We start from the raw sequence: 22,484 nt of genomic DNA, 5'->3' as shown, positions 1-22,484 counted from the left end.
GACATTGAAGATCAGTCTATTGCAGTCAACCAAAAGCTCAAGAATGGTTATGAGAAGCACACACTTGTGTCTAATCAGGAGTTACATGATGACTTGGAGTTTAAGGGGAAAGTGATGTTCACGCTTCCCACTGTATGGGAGGGAACAAGAAAGGATGCATTAGATTCATTAGAGCACCATTCAACATGCTATATCTCCAGGGGATCCCTGGAATAGCACTAAAGAGCAAGGGTTCATTTGAAAAAACTGATTTCTACTGGTGTGAGAATGACTTTCACCAACCCAGCAGTGAAAGGTCCATTGAAGGAGGGTGCAGTGTCAGACGAGGTTAGACAGGTAGGTGAAGGCCAGATGGTGAACCTTGAATGCCAGGCTATTGAATCTGGATATTCTTTTATAAGCAAGGGGACTCCATCCAAGGCTTTCAAAGAAGAAAGTGACATGATCCAAGCTTTTGAGTTCTTCAGATGCTGAACCTGAGGATTAGAAAGTTTTCTAAGGGTACAAGGATATGTGGTCTGCTTACCCTCTATGGAACCCCAGAGTGGAACCTAGTCACTTGTGAGTACAATAGCTATGTCCTTTAGCCTTAGAATCAGAGAAGATCATCCCTAACTAGAAGGCAAGCTGCTAATAAATGGACCCAAAGTGGTTAATGAATATACCAGCTGTCTTCTGGGCACTGTCTGTTTCAGAGCTCTGGGAAGCTAACACTGTCTCTAAAGCAGTTTCTAATTTGATATTGGCCTTCAAAGTGAGCAATAATTGTATAACTTGATCAGTCTTTGACTGTTATTCCTCCTGGGCTAAATATAGGGGAAAGGTTATAAGCTTGTTAAAATAAAACATGTAAAAGGGGAATCTGGAAAAAATTAAAACAAAAGGAAAGTTAGATGAAACAATGGTGAAATGGGGTTAAACTGTGGACAGTGAGACAGGTCAAAAAGTGAGGAGAAACTGACATTGGGACATTACTACAATAATGTACAGAGTGGCAGGAAGTAATGAAAACCAACTCTGGTAATCTGCAAAAAAGAGGAGGTGATAGAACGAACAAGTATTTATTAAGCACTTACTCTATGCCATACATTGTGGTATATACTTTATAAATAAGGAAAACAATATTTAAACAAACCATAGAAATGCAATTATTGTAATTGCTTCCTACTTCTCATCTAAAATTTAGCTTTCTTCTCTTATGACATTTTCTTTAGTGGGAGGAGACTCATGCATGAAAGACTAATTTCAGGTCATTTACCTCTCCCTTTATTTTTCTGGGGGAGAAGGGAAGGGGTGAGTCCATACATGTCATTTCAGCTGTATAGGATGCTTCTGGTTGAGAAATTCTTTCCACCAGTGCAGATCAGCAAGTGTCCTGCAACTTAGTCTTAGAAAGTTCTTTGGGGACATGAGAGGTTACATGACTTGCCCAGAGTCAGACAGTATGTGTCAAAAATAGAATTAAAATCCAGGTCTTTCTTATTGAGTCTGACTTTCTACCCACTATGTAATACTGCTTGGTGACATAGAAGATAGAGTATTGGATTTAGATTCAGGAAGACCTGAGTATGAATCCTATCTCTATGTTCTTTTTCTGTAAAATGAGGACTTTGGACTCAATGGCCTCTAAGTTCACTATAAATCAATAATTCTGTGGTCACTGCATGGCATTTACAATCTCAAAATGGAAATGACCTAACATTTAGCATTGCTAAACCATGTTTTTTGGGTTTTTTTAGAGGCAATAGGGGTTAAGTGAATTTCCCAGAGTCGCACAGGTAGTTAGTGTCTGAGGTCAGATTTGAACTCAGGTCCTCCTGACTCCACTGTGCCACCTAGCTGACCCTCTCATTTTGTTTTTTTAGTAAAATTATTTTAGAGACATTTGCAAGCAGCCTTTTGAAAAGAGACCATGTGGCATACAAAGAAAGAGTCAGAGGCAGGAAGACCTGACTTTAAGTCTCACCTTTAACACATATTGGACAAGTGACTTGACTTGATGCTCTTGGCCAGAGGCATCAAACAGCCAGTCAGGAGTGCTGCCAAACCAGATTAAAATATAATTGAGAAATACTAAGCAAAATAAATAAAAATATAATAAAACACAGATAACATTGCATTTTAAAACTAAAACTATTTTAAAGCTAAAAAGTCAATATCTGGCCCACAGGAATCCTTGTACAGATTAGTGATGTCATTTCTATTTAAGGTTGACTTCACTGCTCCAATCAACTCTTAAGACTCTGCAAAGAAGATACTAACATACATTGTTAGAAGGAATTTCTTCATTCAGGAATTTCTTGTACTATTCTTTCCTCTGTCTCTATCTCTTGTTTCTCTCTCTCTCTTACATACACACACACACATGCAGACACACATATATGTCAAGTTTTTCTTAATGTGAAGTTGTAACAACCGGTAGAGAATCTCCATCATTTGCAAACTGGAACACCCTGGTCTTGGTAAAACTATAAAGTCTCAAATGCCCTTTGCTTTTCTTTTCCTTCTATATCTTTTGAAATTCCTTTTCCATCCCTTTAACTCTCCATTTCTTCTCTATCTTTCTAATCAACTCCCCTCAGAGCCTTATTAGATCTCATAAGCAACTAACACACTTCAATACTTGCCTAGATGGATGACTATTCATTGTGAGGGCTTATGAAAAATTGTCAAAATTCAGTTGCCCAGAGAAATTCATCAGTGTTGTATGTCAATTTCATGATGACATGTTTTCCCAGGTTCTAGATAGTAGACAATGCTCTTGTGCCTTCCCAGTCACCAGTGGAGTGAAACAGGGCTGTGTGCTTGCTCCCATACTTTTTAACCTGATGTTTTCAGCCATCTTATCAAATGCTTTCAATGAGGATGAACACAGCATCAAGATCAGCTACTGTACTGATGGTAAATTCTTCAATTTGAAAAGGCTACAAGCCAAGATCTAAGTGGAGGGAGTGTTGGTGCATGATCTTCTGTGCAACCTCTGAAGCTGAGATGTAACAAAGTATGGATCAATTCTCTGCTGCCTGTGCTAGTTTTGGCCTAATAATTAACACCAAGAAAAGCCACCACCACACCATCCATACATGGAACCACCATTTACAACAAATGGAGAAGTTTTGAATGCTGTGGATAGAGAAGTTCACTTACCTTGGTAGTGTACTTTCCAGGGATGTACACATTGACAATGAGGTTGATGCATACATTGCCAGAATTAGTTCAGTGTTTGGGAGGATCCGAAGAAAAGTTTGGGAGAGAAGAGGTATTAATTTGACTACCAAACTGAAGGTCTACAGAACTGTTATGTTGACCTCATTGTTGGATACCTATGAAACATGGACAGTATACCAGTACCATGCCAGGAAACTGAATTTCTTCCACTTGAACTGTCTTAGGAAGATTCTGAAGATCACCTGGCAGGATAAGATACCAGACACTGAGGTCCTTGCTTGAACTAAACTGCCAAGCATTCAAACTATGCCCCGAAGAGTGCAACTCTGATAGGCTGGCCACATTGTTCAAATGCAAAATGTTTGCTTGCCAAAAAGACTATTTTATGGAGAACTTGCATGGGGTAGGCAATCACATGACAGTCAGAAGAAGCGATACAAGGACACTCTCAAGAACTTTGGATTTCATTGTGTGACATAGGAGACACTGGCACAGTACCACTGAGCATGGTGTGCCCACATCAGAAAAGGTTCTGTGATCTATGAGCAAAGCAGAATTGAAGCAGCACAAGGGAAGCATAGGATGCTCAAATTTTGGAGTAACCACCGCAAATGTTCACATGAATTATCTCTGCACAATCTGTGGTAGAACATTTCGAGCTGCTATTGGTCTGATCGGCCACAGTCACACACATTAAAATTTGACTTTATCGTGGTGATGTCATTTTGGTCCTCTTCAAGAACAAAAGACAACAACCAACCAACTAGATGGATCTCACTTAAGTATATACACCCCATCTACTAGTGAAGAATACAACTTTCTTCCCCTCAGTTCCGCATTTCTTCCTATCCAATGCAATTTTCCATTTTTCTCTTAAACTATCACAGAGAACAAACCTATGGGCTGGAACATTTCCCAGGTTCTTTTACTATCATGAGGAGGCCAATATAGAATTTATTCTGTCAATCTGTTTTTCAATATAAAGTGAAATTTGATAGATGCTACTTACCACTTCTTCCACTGAGGCCTTCCGGAATGCACCCAATCTACTAGACTTATTTGTATACATTTCCATTGTAAGTACCTTACAGGCATGACCTAGCTGCCAAAGAGAAAAAAAAAAGAAGCATTGAGAATATTTCAATACTTAAATACCTCAGTAGGTCTATGAAGCAAATGGTGGCCAAATGGATAGAACTCTGGGCTTGGAATTAACAAGACAATACAGATTCAGTCTCAGATGTTTATCAGCTGTGTGATCCTGTATAGCAAGTTGTTTAATCTCTGCCTTGATTTCCTTAACTGTAAACTGTGGATGATAATAACATCTACCACTCAGGGTTATTATGAGGATCAAAAGAGAAAATTCTTGTAAAAATAAAGCACTTAGCCCAGTGCCTGGCATGTAGTAGGTACTACATAAATGCTTGTTTTCCCTCTTCTTCCTACCTATGAGCTCATTGATATGCCTGCTTCTTCTGATGGTACAGATATAATCCATCCTGTGTGATTCTTGTCCATATCCTCTCATAAATCCTCTGTGCAGGATTCACCCAATAAATTGGAGGCTTTGCTTCAGGTCTCTTAAGAGTTTGTCGGCATCAAAGCAGCAGCTGGGCTGTCCATCTATTATTCCTTGCTTCATGACTAGCTGGCATCCTTTCTTGATTATGCATTTCCAGAATAATATCTTTTATGCCATTTCATTGTCACAAATCATCATTGATAATATCCTGCTGCCTTCTCACACTCACTTTGTGTATCTCCATTGCTCTGGGTCACCTGCAATTTTGATTCTTTTGAGACTGTGGTGTTCTTTGATTCATAGTCATGTTGCATTGCTGGAACAATATTGGTGTTAAAAAGATGGATTTTTGTTTTAGGGATCAGCTAGGGACTATTGAAAGTGCTATGTAATTTCCCAAATGTAATCCAGCACTCTCTCCTCCTATTTTATTCTGAGCCTAGATCATTGTTTGTCCAAAATATATGTACTGCCAGACTAACTAAATTGGGCTGCATGCACAAGCTACATCTCACAATCTTGGGCCCAGCCATTCTTCCTGTTTGTTTCTCCTCTGTGAATTGAGTAGCCCAGTCAACTATGACTATTTGTGGGTCTTACTTAGGAGTCCTGTGGTATTCTGGGCCTTGATGGAATCAATATAATGTAACCTGAAAACCTTCTGTAGAGAATGACTCTTCCATTTGTAGAATGTGTTGGACATCTGCATCAGTAGTGAACACCTTTGGAAAACATGTCATTTTTAAATACTGATAATCAGATCAAGATTAATCAATTTTGTCTTTGTGGTTACAACTCTAAAGAAATTTTGAATGATTTTAGCAAATACTTTGGAGAAAACTTGTGGAGAAAGAACTTTTAAAAATATATTTTGATCTACAAAGTTCAAGGCATTTTCAATAATTATAAGCAATAAGCACTGTTGGTTCTGGTATTCGCTGTACCCTTCTGTCTGTGACCATCCATTGAGAATTTGTTTTGTTTTACTATGCATATTACTATAAAAAGCTTTTTTTTTAAAGGAGTAAATGGAGGCAGGCAAGAGAGATGAGTTAGTGATTCATTACCCAAAAGAAAAGAGGGTCATTTAAGCATTTATTTTTAAATGGCTAAAAGAGAACAGAAAGAAGGCTAAAAGAATATGCAGGGCAGCTTCATTGAAGTTACTATATACTTAAAAAGATAAGCAAGTTGTCAAGAGAATCATTGCAATCCTCTTTTTTTCTATTCTACATGTATATAGAAATGCTTCAGTTTAGAGTAAGACTAAAAAGAATAAGAATATCTGTTGATATGTGCCCAGATTATTCTCACAAACATTATTCCCGTAGCCATTACCTCTGACTTTCCTTTCCCAAACTCTTGTCAGCTACCTTTCCCCCATATGGGTTGTCCACCTTTATTAGAAAGAAAGCTCCCTGAAGGTAGAGATTATTTTGCTTGTTGGTATTGGTATCCCCAGCTTTAAAGCACTCTCTGACACTTAGAAAATGTTTTATAAATGCTTTTTCATTCATTCATCTAGCAGTTATTGATGTCCTCATCATTTGTGATTTTTTTCTCATTCATTTAGTATCTTCTTCCTTTCCTTCCATATCTTGAGATATGATCTCCAAATTCTTTCAGAATTGCATCACCCCAGTATGAATTTATTTTGTGCATGTTGGTCTGGTCCAGATGAACTTTCTAACTTCAGTTTATTTAACACCATTCTTATTTTCTCATAGAGCACACAGGTGTTAGTATTCAAATATTGTAGTTCCATTGTCACTGATAATGAAAGTAGTTTGTTATGGAAATGTTGACATATCTGTCCTATTTTCATCTGGTTGTTGCCCGCCTTCCACTTTGTTATTAAATCCTCTTGGAATCATCCACCTTAGTTAGGTCTCTCATCAAGTTTCCTGCAGCTTAATTTTTCCCCTCTAATGCCCTTCATTTTTTAAATATGATATTGCTTATAATCTTCCATCCTCTTATAGAATATTTTGCAAATGACTTTATATTCTAGAATAGTACTATCTTTAGTGGCCATATCTCTCTGCCTAGTAAGAAGAACTAGTACTTCTCATCTAAGTTTTTCCCTTACATTTTAGCAGATTCTTTACTATGGTAATAGCTATATCTATTAAACAGTTATTAAGAAATGGTGACAATCAGAATCTATGTTTTTCACTATATCCATTTCCCATTTTTTGACATCATTAGTTTGCTTGGATGGATAAAGTTGAACCTGTTTTAATTGTATCCATTGTCTTTTTCTTTTTACATTTATCTTGTCTTCTGATTTCATGTTCATATTTGACCTTCCCTTTCAATAGCTGATTATTTTCCTTGCCAAAAACCATGAATTTGGAAATGAATTCCACATCAGTAACTGGCTGTTTCCTTCCACTAAAAGATAACTCTTCCTTCCTTCCTTTGTTCCTTCCTTCATTCCTTCCTTTGTTCCTTCGTTCCTTCCTTCCTTCCATTTTTCCTTGTATTCTAACATGCTATGACTTTCTTCCTGAACAAAGAATATGTAATATGGATAGGAAAGCATATCAGTAGTCTTTGATATCTTTCTTTTCTTAATTCTTTACTGTATTTCCCAATATTTGTTGCTTTTGTTCCCTGTGACTGACCATCTTTACATTGAGGTCACTAAATATTAATAAATATGTTATATTCTTTGAAATGTTTTATCAAGTTTTTTATAGAATTACTCTATTTCTTTATCCTTTCCCATCAGGTAATGGCATATAAGTTGAGACAAGGCAAGTTGACCAAGTTTCCCATGACATGATGTTCTTTGTTGCCTTTGTTCTTCCCTTCAATACAGTCTTTCATTTAGTACAATTTCTTTATGTCTTTTGACTTCATGTATAAGACGAATGCCAATGAATTGTTGTAAGCCCTTGAGAAATAGCAACTCCTTAGTGGTTGGATGAAGATAACACATTTAAATTACTAAAAGTTTAATGTGCTATTTGATGGTCTAAAACAATGTACCTTCTGCCTTAATTTTTTTTGACACTTTGACATACTTGTTAGAGAAGTAGAGTGGTACTTTCTTCAAGAGACCTTTCCTGATCTATATCCCACTGTCTAGGTACTAGTGTATTCCTCATACCCAATCTCACTCAGTTACCTCATTTATATCTTGCATATGCATTTACATGTAATGTCTCCTCTGATACATGATGGGTTCCTTGACATCAAAGATTATTTCATTTTTTGTCTCTGTGTTCCCAGTACTTCACACAGTACCTAGTACAAAGTAGGTCCTGCTGATTGAGTAATTGATTGATTGACTGAGGGGGCACTTTATAGGGTTTTTGTTTTGTTTTGTTTTATGGGTGGTTATGGCCAAATAATTCATGGTTAAGTGACCAGTCTATAGTTGATGAAACTTTTCATACTTAAGTAAATTCAATGTATCCCAAGTTTCTTCCTGAAACCTTTCAAGAGCTTGATTTTTGTTGGCATAGATTTAGAGGGCTTGGTTCATTGTATCAGTAAGCACCCCAACATACACAGGGAAGCCTGCTATCACAGGTTCTAAAAGGAAAAGCAACTTTGGGGGTGGGGTTAACAATTTCCTTTAATCAAGCACATGTATCACTGAAAATACAGAGAAGTCTAAATAAAAAAACAGCACTTCAAAACTGTCTGACATAAGCAATACCTACATCATAAACCAACAGTCAGACCCAACTGTCTGATCATAGTTGCCAGAGAGGGAAGCATCAACATCTCGGTTTTCAAAGCTGGGGGGGTGCTAAGCAGCTTCCCAGAGTCTCATCTGGCACACAAACCTTCCAAAATGCAAACCCCAAAGTAAAACCTCACCCTTAGAGTATTTATACCTTTTTTTAGAGTCAGAGAGCATTCCAACCCTTGAGAAGCAGTGCCTCATTAACAAAAAGTGTGGACCAGCCTACAAATCTTCCCTCATCAAACTCCCCTTAATGGGTTGGCCCATTAATGGGTGGGGAAGATCTTTAATCACATTAACAATGCAAATATATATATATATATATATATACATATATATGTATTTATATATACATGTACATATACATGTATATATATGTATTCATATATACATGTATATATACATATTTCTATATATATGTATATATACATATTTGTATATGTACATATACACACAGATGTGTATGTGTGTGCTATGTGTGTGTATGCATGTATTTATGTATGTATACTTGTTGAATGGAATGATGTATATACTAGTAACCAACTTCTGAGAAGCCATCTTTTTTTTTCACCTACTTCTATTGTGAAGGCCTTTGTTTATTAGGTTACTCAATTTATTTAGTACTTTGATTTCAGGCATAATTTAGCTGCCTGACTATTTGTCCTTTAAGAGTTATTGTAGATGTTTTCCAGTAAAATGCTGTTTTTACCGAGAAAAGTTAAGTAAGGCAGACATCATGACTGGAGCTCAGGTGTCAATAGGAAAGGGCAGGCCAGGGAAGGTTGGTCCTGAGAGTCTAAGCAGATCTTCCAATATGTCAGATGAGGATCAGTGGTCTAAACTTGAAGCAAGGCCAAATATGGATTATTTGAGTCATGGGTTATGAGCAAAAAGGTCAGCTGCCAAATGGGAGATAAGTCTATGTAGAGAATGGGCACATGACCATTACTCACAGGTCCAAAATGACTGTAAGTGCCAGGGTGTCTATCAAGTCAGATAACAGGTGATTTACAAAGATCCAGGCTGACATTTTTTCAGCCTCATGGACATCTGATAGCAACAATGGAAGCCAAGTCATGGATGGGTAGGTTGGGGTTGGGAAATAGGAAATTCAGGTTTTGGAGGAATGGAGAACCAAGGATTCAGTTATAGTATAAAAGGCAGGAATTCAGTCATTAAGGGCCTCCATTGTATAATAGGCAGCAGGGCCAATATCAAGATTGCCATACTGCTAAATTAGGGAACTAAGCCAAGTAGTCTGTAAACTTTATTTTTGACCATGTATTAAACAAAGAAGCAAATATACATGTCAGATATGTATAATTTTTATTTATATTATTTATTTATACATTGCTTATAAGCACTGTGCTAATAATTAAGGGCATTGTAAAATTTACCCCAAAATAGAAATAAAAAAGATGAGTAAAGATGAATTAATATTTGATCCTAGAGCCAGCAGGGAATCCCATTGTGTACTGAATGATGTATTTTAGGAGAGTCCTTTGGACAGTTATACGGATGTTGGATCAGAGAATGGGAAGACTTGAGACAGGAATAGCAACAAGACAGATGGCCACTGTATTTGTCCAGGACTGTGGTAATGTGGGCTGGAGTGGAGAGAAAAGAACTGATATCAAACAGATATTATAGAGATAAAAATTAATTCATATTTAAGCAAAATTTAGCAAACTGATTAGAGGCAGGAGAGTGAGGAGGCAAAGACGGCACTAACACTGTGAACTTGGAGTGACTGAGAGGATGACATTGCCTTCTAAAGAAATCAGAGGTTACTAGCTGTGTGATCCTGGACAACTCACTTAACCTTGATTGCCTCCACAAAGCAAATGGGAGGAAAGTTTAGAGGAGTGATGAGTTTGAAGGGAATGATAATAATAATGCAGGAAAATCTTCCATACATATTGCAACTCATTTACACCTGATTATCATATATAATTTGATCTATCCAACACAAAATGAAAAGATAAGAGGCAAGGCTATTATTCACTAGTAACTACCCCAGAGTCATAGCCAAGGGTTCCTGCCATAACCATGAGGTGATCCCAGCAGGGACAGGGACTGTGTAGACAGAGGGTGGGGCATAATTTTTCAATGCAATGGCATCTGTACAGATGCTGCACTGGGTGCCTGAGTAGCGGTTGTGTGGTTTGTCCTCTGTTCTCAAAGAGGACCATGACATCAGGAAGATGATACCATGACTTGCAAATTAATTGGCCTTAAATAAGAGAGAGCTGTGCAAGTCACCAGCCTCACTTTCTCCTCTGGGGTCATCTAGGTCCAGTGACCAGATATAGATCAGGATAGGTAGAGATGGGTAGGATGCAATAGGAGACCTTGATCTTTTCAGACTAAGGTCTTTCAGAGTTCTCACTTTGAGGCAACATCTATTCTTTGATTAGGACTGTTTAATAAGTGAGCCATGGCACAGCCCCTTTAATTAAAAAAATCAAAAAAGGAAGGAAAGACCCTCAGTGTTTCTGGCCCAAAGAGAAACAATTGCTCTTTACATTCACTCTGAGACATCAGGGCCCAAACAATAAGTTAAGCTGTGCTTGAGTAAGGACCTATTGTTGAACAAGCAATGAAAGCAAGTGTGAGTTGGATTTAAGACATTTGTCTTTAAGGAAAAAAATCTAGCCAGTAAACACCAAGACATCTAGATAGGTTTTACCTTTCAACATTTACTTTCTTTTGGTCAGAGCACCCTCAGGTAAGGGAGGTGAAGGGAGGAGAGGAGAAAAGAGAAGAGGAGAGTAGAAAAGAGGAAAAGAGAAGAAGGGATAGAAGAGGAGAGGAGGGGAGAGAAGAAGGGAGAGGAGGAAATGGAAGGGGAGGATAGGAGCTGAGTTGCACAATGGGAAGTCTTCAGTTGCCTCATTCCTGAAGAAGGCCATGACACCAGGAAGATGATGCCATGATTTGCAAGTCAGCTGGATTTAAATGAGAGAGGGCTGTGCAAAGTCACTAGCCTTACCTTCTCCTCTGGAGCCATCTGGGCCCAGTGGCTAGATACAGATCAGGAAAACTGGAGATAGCACAAGGTAGCAACTAATTTATTATTACTTAATTATAAATGCCCTGAGGAGCTAATGCCAAGAATCCAAAAAGGGAACCTGGGAAAGTGCAAAGTGGAGGGAGGAAGAAGAATTGGAGAGTGATGAGAGCTTAGGGTTGGTGTGATTGTGTTGGAGACAGGTCTCACCTTTGGTTATTTAAGAAAACAATCCACAGTCTGATTAAACATACCATCCTAGATCTAGAGATGAAAGACAACTAAAAAACCATATAATTCAAAATACTCATTTTGCAGATGAGGAAACTGAAACCTTATATGGTTGACAGTATTATACAAGTGGGAAGAATAAGAGATGGGATTTGAACCCATTTCCTGTCATTGAAGAGCAAATGTTCTTTTTGCTATGTCATGCTACTTTCCATCCAGGGTAAGCTTCTTCCATCAGTGAAGTTTAGGGAATACACAAGGGCAAGGATTCAGCAGACTGCAGAGAATCAAGCCACTACGGAGTAGGTTGACAGAACTTTGAATAGAATTCAATTACACTTAAAAGAACTGAAGGCAGGTCAGTTGCTGTAGACATTGTTCTTTTTTTAAAATAAGTACAACCTAATTGTGGAATTGTGATGGATATTTCTCAGCACAGCTCAATTGGGCTTGCAATTTGTTGCAAGCAATTAAATTATGCATGGAAATGTGCCCATGAGTAAAAGGGACATTTGGAAGAAACTCTTGAAAGAAACTGCAATTTGGTTTGAAGACTTTCAATTTCTCTCTCTCTCTATGCCTCTCTTTCTGTGTGTCTCTGTCTCTCTATGTCTCTCTCTTTGTCTCTGTCTCTCCCTGACTCTGTCTCTTCCTTCCTCTCCCTTTATCTCTCCCCCCTCCATTTTGCTATCTCTCTCTCAACACTCCCCCCATTGTCTCTCCATCTCTGTCTCTTGTCTCTCCCCTCTAGACCCTTCCCACTCCCTTCCCCCTCTCTGTTTCTCTCTGTCTTTTTCTGTAGCTCTCTGTGTATTGGAGCCTGGCATCTCTCTTTCTGTCTCCCTTTATCCACCTCTCTCTGATAATATGAGGCTGGAGGAATCTCTTGGTCTATTTCTGTCTCTTCGAATGCTTCTCTGCTGTTTCTGTCTGCATATATCTCTATGTCCATGACTGTCTACCCCTCTCTGCTATCTGTTTATCTGTTTCTATATTACCACAATGAAAGAAGCACAAATACAGTAGCAAGTTTACTTGCTTTTTAAGAAACTTACTTTACTCCAAGGCAAGTACTTATAAAAAAAGTGTTTAAGTTATATCTTATCTAGTCTTTTGTACCTGATTGGGCAGATTCAAATATTTGTCACAGCTTGGGACAATCTTTGCCATGCAAGAAGAAAAAAATAGAGTCCTTAGCTTGTTTTCATGTGTGAATGATGTAGAAGCTGTAAATCTCTGAACTCTTTCTTTAGGGCAGGAAACAAACTGGTAAAATTCAGAACTATTACAAAAAATCATAGAAAAAATTCACTTCTATTTTGATAGGTCCTAAATACTTCCATAAATATGATCTCTTTCTTTTTGTATCCTCAGCACTTAGTACAGTATTTGACACATAATAGGTACTTAATAAATTCTTATGAATTAATTTCTTCATAAGGATTTTGGGGGTTGATATTGCAAATATTATTATTGTCATTTCATATACAAAAATGACTGAAGTTCAGAGAAGAGATATAACTTGTTCAAGGTCACCTTATGGGGTAGTAAAGGTGATATGAGCATTACCTCTTGGAGCTAGGTATATGCCTTGTCTCCCTGGTGGATGGATCAAGTGCAAATCCAACCCCATAAGATGGTACTCCTCTTACCACCTTTACAGAAACTGGAGGTTGGGCAGAGACTAGACATCAACACTTTCTTTCTCTAAGCCTAATGTTCTTTCCAGAGCATACTGCCTCTTCTACTCACTTCTCAGCCGTCTGATTGCATGAGTTGGCATGCTTGATTTGCAAGGGGAAGGCATACATTGTCATGCATGATCACCATATCTGTCACAAGCAACCCAAGGCTTTTTTCCCCTGCTAATATCTGTTTGGAGTTGTTGCAAAGATTCACAATAAGAAGCCTAATTTGCTTGTATCCTTTTCGTGCATATCTAGCATAAAAAAAAACACCTTGATAGTTCCCCCAATTTGCTGCTATCATGGTACCAAATGAAGGCAAAGACCAGAATTTTTTGGTCCCATTGATACCCAGTGAGATTCTGGTGTTGATGAACATGAATCTCAGGCCCTGCCATCCTGCATATAGGGAAACACCAGTCTTCAACCTCAAAAGACTGAAAAAAAAAAAAGATTGTATAGCATTCTCTCTTCTTGTAGTGGTTCCTAAATGCTGGCTGAAGCTCAGTAGGCCATGAATAGTGGTGGCTGAAACTCCAAGTGCAGTGGCAACCAGGTGGATCAGGGTTCAGATTTTGGATTTTGGTTTGGATTTTGAAAGGAGGGTCTGGGTTCAATTCTTACTTCTGGCAATTGCTCCTTGTGAGACCTCGGGCAAGTTACTTCATCTCTAAGACTTAGTATCTCTTTAGAATACACATGTTAAGACAAAGATGGAGTTGGGATGTACAATGGAGGAGAAAGAATTTTCTAGGTTAAAGAAACCAAAATCCTTTAGTTTATTCATGTAGTTTTCCAAGTAGGAGAGTGAATGTTGCTCAAAGCTCACAAATTATCCCTCGTCTTTCTTAAAGAATGTTGCTGCTTCATTAAATCCTCTCATCTTTTGTTGTGTTTGAGGATTTTTCTAGGACCGCAGGGGGCTCTGCTTTTTTGATACAAGATCAAATGGTAGCCTGCCTTCTGCCCAAAACTTTGCTAGCAACATTATGTCCATAAACTTCCACAAGTTGGCTATGAATATGTGCAGCGGAAATATTTTTCATTCAAGTTAAAGACTTGAATCCCGGCTTACATTTTGTCTGGGGAACACATGTCTAGGAGAGCAGCTGTCAGAGAAAAGCACAGCAGGTCTGGGGCAAAGGGGAGCACAGGGAGATTGAGCAAGTCTTCCCCTAGATGCTTCTATCTTGCCGAAGGGGTGGGGGAACAGCTGGGAGAAGGCATGAGCTGATTTCATTAACACTCCCCCCACCCCCACCCCCAGCATGCAGTCAAGCAGTGTACTGTGGGAATCAGACAGAGGGAATGGAGGTGATGTATCATTGATTAACCAGACTATCAAGGCAGTGGTTAAGGAAGAAAGTGTTGGGGACAGGATAGGCAGAAACCAGGAGAGGTTGAAAGGTAATTGAATAGCATGGACTCAACAGCTGGGCTTTGGGAATGTCTGTCTTGTAATGTTTTTTATGCTCTCTTGGTTGTCTTTCTCTTAGCAGCTGTGAAATTTGTCTTACTGAAGTGCTGTGTGTATGTTTCTGACTCTTAGCCAGCTCCAGCTGCCCAGGAGCCACTATTGATGTATTTGTGGGGAGGACAGTGATAACAAGAGATGATTGGAATCAGGGCATTATTCATCCACGCACTATAAAGAGGTGCCAGTGTTAGGGATCCTGGCTTTTCAGATGTCAGTCACTTTAATAATGAGCATTTTAAATTAAGGATCATAAGGTAATAAGATCACAGGATTGTGGGCCAAAAGGGAGCCTTCCAGAAGAACTGATCCAGTCTTCTCATTATCTAGATAAGGAAACTGAGAGCTAAAAAAGGATCCTAAGGTGATTTCAGAGCATCTATATAGTGCTTTAATTCTCACAAAACATTTGCCTCACGACATTCTTTCAAAATAAGGAGTTTGAACATTATCACTCTCATTTTATAGATAGAAAACTGAGACTCTGAGACAAAGTGATTTATTTGCCTAGCACCACACAGCTAGGAAGCATCTGAGACAGGATTCATGCCCAAGTTTTTAGACACCATTAATTAGCACAAATGAGATTTGAACTTGGTCCTCTAGTTCTAAATCCTGTGCTTTTTCCCTTCTACTATGGGGGCTGAGAATTGCCAACTAAAGTTTTCCACCTTGACCTGCCCCTCTCTGCTCTTTCACAGTGCTACTACAGCTTTCCTAATCAACAATTATGCAATGCCATGACTCTACTTTGTGTAATGCCACCGGATGACTTCCTTTAGTTTGGACAAAATCACAGAGATTCTTGATTTGGTAATTTTAACTATTTCTGCTCAGTGAAAAGAAGCAACATAGTTTAGTAAAGAACTGACCTTGTAGTCCAGACGATTAAGGTTCATGTTTTGCCTCTGACATATCCTAAATTGCATGATTTGAGGCAAGTTCTTTAACCTCTCAATACTAATTATTTAAAAATATAATTTGCAGAATACTTGCTAATCTGGTTTGGTAGAAGGAGTAAAACTTCAGGAGCCCCTCCCCACCATATGCCCATGAAAACAAAGACCAAAACAGTAAATTATTTCTCATTGAGTTTGTCAGTTTAGTCAACAAGGGGATTCAATTTATATATGTGTGTGTGTGTATACATACATATATATATATATATATAAATATACACACACACATATGTATATATAAGAGTATGTATTTTTTTTTTATCTCATGGAACTGAAGTAATCAATTGGTTGCTTGGTCTTGCTATAGGCCTAGGTGGAAACTCTTAGAATATAATGTTTAATGACCCAAAGGTTCTGCTAGCTTAAAAAGAAATGAACCTTTTCAACAACATTTTTAAATAGCTGGAGTTGTTAGAGTCTTTGAAGTCAGACTGTGGAAGGAGTGGATGAGAATGCTCTGTTTCACTTTATTGTCTTTCTCAGTTTGACCACTTAATGTGTGCTTTAACTGTTACAATCAAGGAAATGGGAAAGTCATCTGTGTACTTGAAAAAGTTGCTCATGAATTCCATAGTGGAGTCTTCATGCACATAACAGTCCTGAAAATCAAATTCTGTAGCCCTCAGATGTGACCAAATTACAACTTATCTTGCTTCAGGTCCTGAAAACAAAGAGTTCACTACTTTGCAGTGTCTTTCCTATAAACCAGAGGTTACATAACATGGTAAAGACACGCAGCTAGGAGGGAAATCCATCAATACTGAAGGTGAGAAAAAAATCATTCTCTTGCCATTTAAACTTTATTCTGAATAAAAAGAGGGGGCATCATAAAGAGTTTCAAAAGTGTGCCTCACTGAATACCATCTCTTTATTAAATCTTTCAAGCCATCAGAAAGACAATGCTCCCTTAAAGAGTTCACTCACTTCATAAAGACCTAACTTACTATTGGGAAGTAAAAAAAGCCATGTCATCTCAAATAGAAGAAAATAGAGACTTGGGGCAATTACCTGAAATTCAAGGGGAAAAAGGTAGCTAGGAAATATCCAGAGAATTGAATGCTAAAATAAAATAGAGGTAATAGAAGTTCCTTCTGTAGTTAAATGATATTTAGAAAAGGGGACTTCTTTATGCAACATATGTGTGAGTAGTATTTGGAAAAAACAAGAGAAAAACATTTTGAAAATGGGAGCATACACAAAGTACTCAAAAACAATTTGTGTTTACCCATATAGCCAGCTAGAGCAGTATGATAGGTGGGCTATTTTTTCTAAACCTCAGGAATGTTAAATTGATAAGCAATTGCTCCCTCCCTAAATGGATAATTCTATCATCTTACCATCCATGGTCCTGTGTTGAGTTCTTTTGGTTGTTAAGTCAACTGGATCAGATTAATCACTGGGCATACGATTTATTGGCAAATGATTTTCTCATTGGATTGCTCATTCAGGCACAGCCAGAGTGCCTCCTAAATTCCCCACGTTTCACATTTTATTGAATTGGCCAAGATTGAAATCAATGAAAAGTACATAGTTCAAACAGCTTCTTTGAAAAAGTATTCCACAATATTCATTCAACAAACATTTATTAAGCCAGCACTATGAGGAAAGCAGGGGAATACATAGGAAATACATAGATAAAGAAGACATAACCCCAGCCCTTAAGGAAGTTATAATCTAGTAGAGGAAATAAGACATGTGAATTGATAATAGAATAATTTAAATTAGAACATGATCAGTGCATAAGAAAAGCATCTATTTCCATGAGATCTGATGAAGGAGAAATAACTTCCTTCTTGGAAGGATCAAGAAGACTTCATGGAGAAGGTGACCTTTCAGCTAGGTTTTGATTGACAGGTACCCACAAATGGTGATGGGAGCGTAGGGGAGGGTGGGAGTTTCATGCATAAGGAACAGTGTAAGCAAAGGCCTTTTGTAGGGAAGCATGTGAATTGCAAGATAAAAACTGATGTTAGAGAAAGAGCTTGAGAATGTGGCACTCCCTTCCAAAACAAGCCATTCTTTTCTCCCTTTATTCTCCAGTTTTGTATTTCTGCTCATACTACATGTGAAAAAAAAAGCGTACTTTTTTTTTTTTAAAGAGGGAGTCATTAACTTTTTTCACCATATTCCCAAGAATTGCAATTATGTAGATTGAATAGTGGAGCTTAAGGTCATGGGGCAAGGTCTGGTTGCTGGCATTCAGGAGTGTTTGATTCCCAGGGCTCCATCCACTAGACCAATCTTCCTCTTGAATTTGAAAAGGAAAAAAGCTCTATTAGCACAACATTTAAATTAATGGCCACACAGTACACCATGGAGTTGACTAGAAGAGGGGCTAACCCCTGAGTCACTCTCTGCTCAGAAGGACTACATGCCAGTACTATGCATAAGGCTTAAACAGAGCTAATGAGCTCTACTATCCTTTCTCCATGAGACTGTATATTTATAAGCACACAAAACTTCCATACACAAAGAAGCAAGGACTCGCGGGTTTCTGAAAAAGTTATTTCATTCATTTATGAAGGTTTTTAGAGTCTTATTGATTTTCAGAACTATTCTTTGACTTTACCCTTTGCCCCTGCTTTGGTATGTGCTAATTATTAGTTCATGATGTTTCTAAGGTTAGTCTAATGAGAACAGGGGAGAAATTGTCTAAGTCAAACCGGGGATGTTTTCCTTTGATTTCTTTTCTCTATTTTTTTTTTTTTATCGTAGAGTCAGTCCTTTGACCATGGGTAAGAATCTTGAAAAGATTAAAAAAGAATTTCCAGAGCCTATTCTCTGTAAATCTTTTTGTGCCTTTTTGAGAAGGAAAATAGGAAATTGTATTAGCATCGTTGTGTCAAGGCTCACAATTGCAGTTGTCTTCGTGAATCTTATTTCATTAAAGAGCAATTATAATCAAAGCAGGATGGTTTCCAGACACTTCCTTAGGATTAGATACAAACCTCAGTTGGAAGGTGAAAGCTGCTTAGCCTTCATTGTGATTTTAATTAAAGGGAATTAAAGCCCAAAGGAACAAATTGTTACAAAATCAAATAAAAGCCACATCAGAATGATAAAATTGAAAAAAAGCAAGAGTACTAAGGAAATTGTGAGCCAAGGCTTTCCATTTGTTTTCAAATGACCATTGGTCATTACAGGAATCTATGGAAAAAAGATATAGGAAAAGGGTAGGAGGAAACATGAAGTTAAACAATATTGTTCCTTTCCCCAGATTTTATTTTCTTAATTCTTCATTTGAGATTTGTTTTAATGAAAGAGTAAATGAAAATAAAGGGGGGAAATGAGTTCTTTACTTTGGGCAAATTACATTCTGTTTATAATTATGTTCAGAATGACTGTTAGCCTATTTTGACCAAAAATACCTTTGAAATAAAATTTTCAAGGGTTGTCACCAAAGTAGACATATTTTCTCAGGTGTAAATATTTGGAGTAAACAAGAACAATAAGAAAAGATTCTAGACTGAGAGATGGTATGACAAAACATGTCCCAACAGGCCAGTTCCTTTCATATCCAAGAGTCTTCAATGATGTGGGAGGAGCTTCAGAGCAATCAATCAGACACATAGATCCTGAGTCTGTATTACTGACTCATCATGGATGTCCTCCAAGAGCCTCATGCGGTATGGCAAGGCCTCTACTTTAGCACTGTGTATAAGTACCAGAATGGTGATAGTGTACAAAAAACTCCCATTTATTATAGTCCTTTAAGGTATACTAAACATTTTCTATATGTCTACTCTGCAAGGTAAGTATAATTATTGCCATTTTATACATGAAGAAATTGAAGTTCAGGGGGATGAGCCAAGATGGCAGAGTAGAAAGACACACATATGCTAGGTCCAAAACCCACAGCCCATAAAATACCTGTAAAGAAGAACTCCCAACAAATTCTGGAGCAGTGGACCAGAGAACAACGGAATGGAGAAGATTTCTGTTCCAGAGAGCCCTGAAAAACCAACACCAAAGATGTGTTGCACACCAGACCCAGAGCAGAGCCCAGCCATGCCTTGGCCGTTCGGCACTGAGAGGAGCAGATCTGAGCAGGCTTCAGGGACAGAATCTCCAGCAGCCGGGCAGGACCCTCCACCAACAGGCACTAAAGGTCAGTGAGACAGTCTTTTTGGCTTGCCAAGAGGGGAGTGGGGTGTCCCCATAAGTCAGGCCCCCTCTGGAGACAGCAGTTGAAGCAGCAGAGGACAGGGGCTCTCCAAGCAGGCAGGAGCTTGGATCCATTGTTGAAGGTCTCAGCATAAACCCCCTGAGGGAACTGAGCCCTGTGAGGCAGCCTGCCCCCACCTGAGCACCTGAACTTAATCTCACACTGAATAGCAGGCCTGCCCCCACCAAAAGCCCTGAGGCTGGGAAGCAGCATTTGAATCTCAGACCCCAAGAGCTGGCTGGGCAGATCTGGAGGCAAAGTGGTGATGAACAGGACACTCAGAAGTCAAGTCACTTGCTGGGAAAATGCCCAGAAAAGGGAAAAAAAAATAAGACCATAGAAGGTTACTTTCTTGGTGAACAGGTATCTCCTCACATCCTTTCAGATGAGGAAGAACAAGGCTTACCATCAGGGAAAGACACAGAAGTCAATGCTTCTGTATCCCAAACATCCAGAATAAATATTCCATGGGCTCAGGCCATGGAAGAGCTCAAAAAGGATTTTGAAAATCAAGTTAGAGAGGTGGAGGAAAAGCTGGGAAGAGAAATGAGAGAGATGCAAGAAAAGCATAAAAAACAGGTCAACACCTTGCTAAAGGAGACCTCAAAAAATGCTGAAGAAAATAACACCTTGAAAAATAGGCTAACTCAATTGGCAAAAGAGGTTCAAAAAGCCAATGAGGAGAAGAATGCTCTCAAAAGCAGAATTAGCCAAATGGAAAAGGAGGTTCAAAAGATCACCAAAGAAAATAGTTCTTTCAAAATTAGAGTGGAACAGATGGAGGCTAATGACTTTATGAGAAACCAAGAAATCACAAAACAAAATCAAAAGAATGAAAAAATGGAAGATAATGTGAAATATCTCACTGGAAAAACAACTGACCTAGAAAATAGATTCAGGAGAGACAATTTAAAAATTATGGGACTTCCTGAAAGCCATGATCAAAAAAAGAGCCTAGATATCATATTTCATGAAATTATCAAGGAAAACTGCCCTGAGATTCTAGAACCAGAGGGCAAAATAAGTATTCAAGGAATCCACAGATCACCATCTGAAAGAGATCCAAAAAGAGAAACTCCTAGGAACATTGTGGCCAAATTCCAGAATTGCCTGGTCAAGGAGAAAATATTGAAAGCAGCTAGAAAGAAACAATTCAAGTATTGTGGAAATACAATCAGGATAACACAAGATCTAGCAGCTTCTACATTAAGGGATCAAAGGGCATGGAATATGATATTCCAGAAGTCAAAGGAACTAGGACTAAAACCAAGAATCACCTACCCAGCAAAACTGAGTAGAATACTTCAGGGAAAAAAGTGGTCTTTCAATGAAATAGAGGACTTTCAAGCATTCTTGATGAAAAGACCAGAGCTGAAAAGAAAATTTGACTTTCAAACACAAGAATGAAGAGAAGCATGATAGGGTAAACAGCAAAGAGAAGTCATAAGGGACTTACTCAAGTTGAACTGTTTACAGTCCTACATGGAAAGATAATATTTGTAACTCTTGAAACTTTTCGGTATCTGGGTAGTTGGTGGGATTACACACACACACACACACACACACACACACACACACACGCACGCATGCACAGAGACAAAGAGCACAGAGTGAATGGAATAGGATGGGATCATATCTTTAAAAAAATGAAATTAAGCAGTGCGAGAGAAATATGTTGGGAGGAGAAAGGGAGAAATGGAATGGGGCAAATTATCTCTCATAAAAGAGGCAAGCAAGAGGGGAGGTGAGAGAAAAACATGAAGTTTACTCTCATCACATTCCACTAAAGGAACGAATAAAATGCATACTCATTTTGGTTTGAAAACTTATCTTACAATACAGGAAAGTGGGGGATAAGGGAATAAGCAGGGTGGGGGGGATGATGGAAGGGAGGGCAATGGGAGGAGGGAGCAATTTGAAATCAACACTCTTGGGGAGGGACAGGATCAAAAGAGAGAATAGAAGCAATGGGGAGCATGATAGGATGGAGGGAAATATAATTAGTCTTACACAACATGACTATTTTGGAAGTCATTTGCAAAACTACAGAGATTTGGCCTATATTGAATTGCTTGCCTTCCCAAAGGGAATGGGTGGGGAGGGAGAGATGAAGAGAAGTTGGAACTCAAAGTTTTAGGAACAACTGTTGAGTACTGTTCTTGCTACTAGGGAACAAGAAATCCAGGTAATGGGGTACAGAAAGTTATCTGGCCCCACAGGACAAAAGAGAAGATAGGGACAAGGGAAGGGAGGAATGATAGAAGAGAGGGCAGATTGGTTATAGGAGCAATTAGAATGCTCAGTGTTTTGGGGTGGGGGAGGGGACTAATGGGGAGAAAATCTGGAACCCAAAATTTTGTGAAAATGAATGTTAAAAGTTAAATAAATAAATTTTAAAAAATAAGAGTTAAAAAGAAATAGAAATTGAAGTTCAGAAAGTTTAAATGACTTGTCCAGGATCATAAAACGGGAATATGAGCCCAGATCTGTCTTACTCTAAATGCATTCAGCACTAGTTTTGAGTATAATTGAGGGCCAGATCAAGTTGTCCTGATCTAGATCTTGCC

Source organism: Notamacropus eugenii, chromosome 6 (assembly GCF_028372415.1).
Source record: "Notamacropus eugenii isolate mMacEug1 chromosome 6, mMacEug1.pri_v2, whole genome shotgun sequence".
NCBI classification, from domain to species: domain Eukaryota; kingdom Metazoa; phylum Chordata; class Mammalia; order Diprotodontia; family Macropodidae; genus Notamacropus; species Notamacropus eugenii.
Note: the sequence above shows the minus strand (reverse complement) of the source record.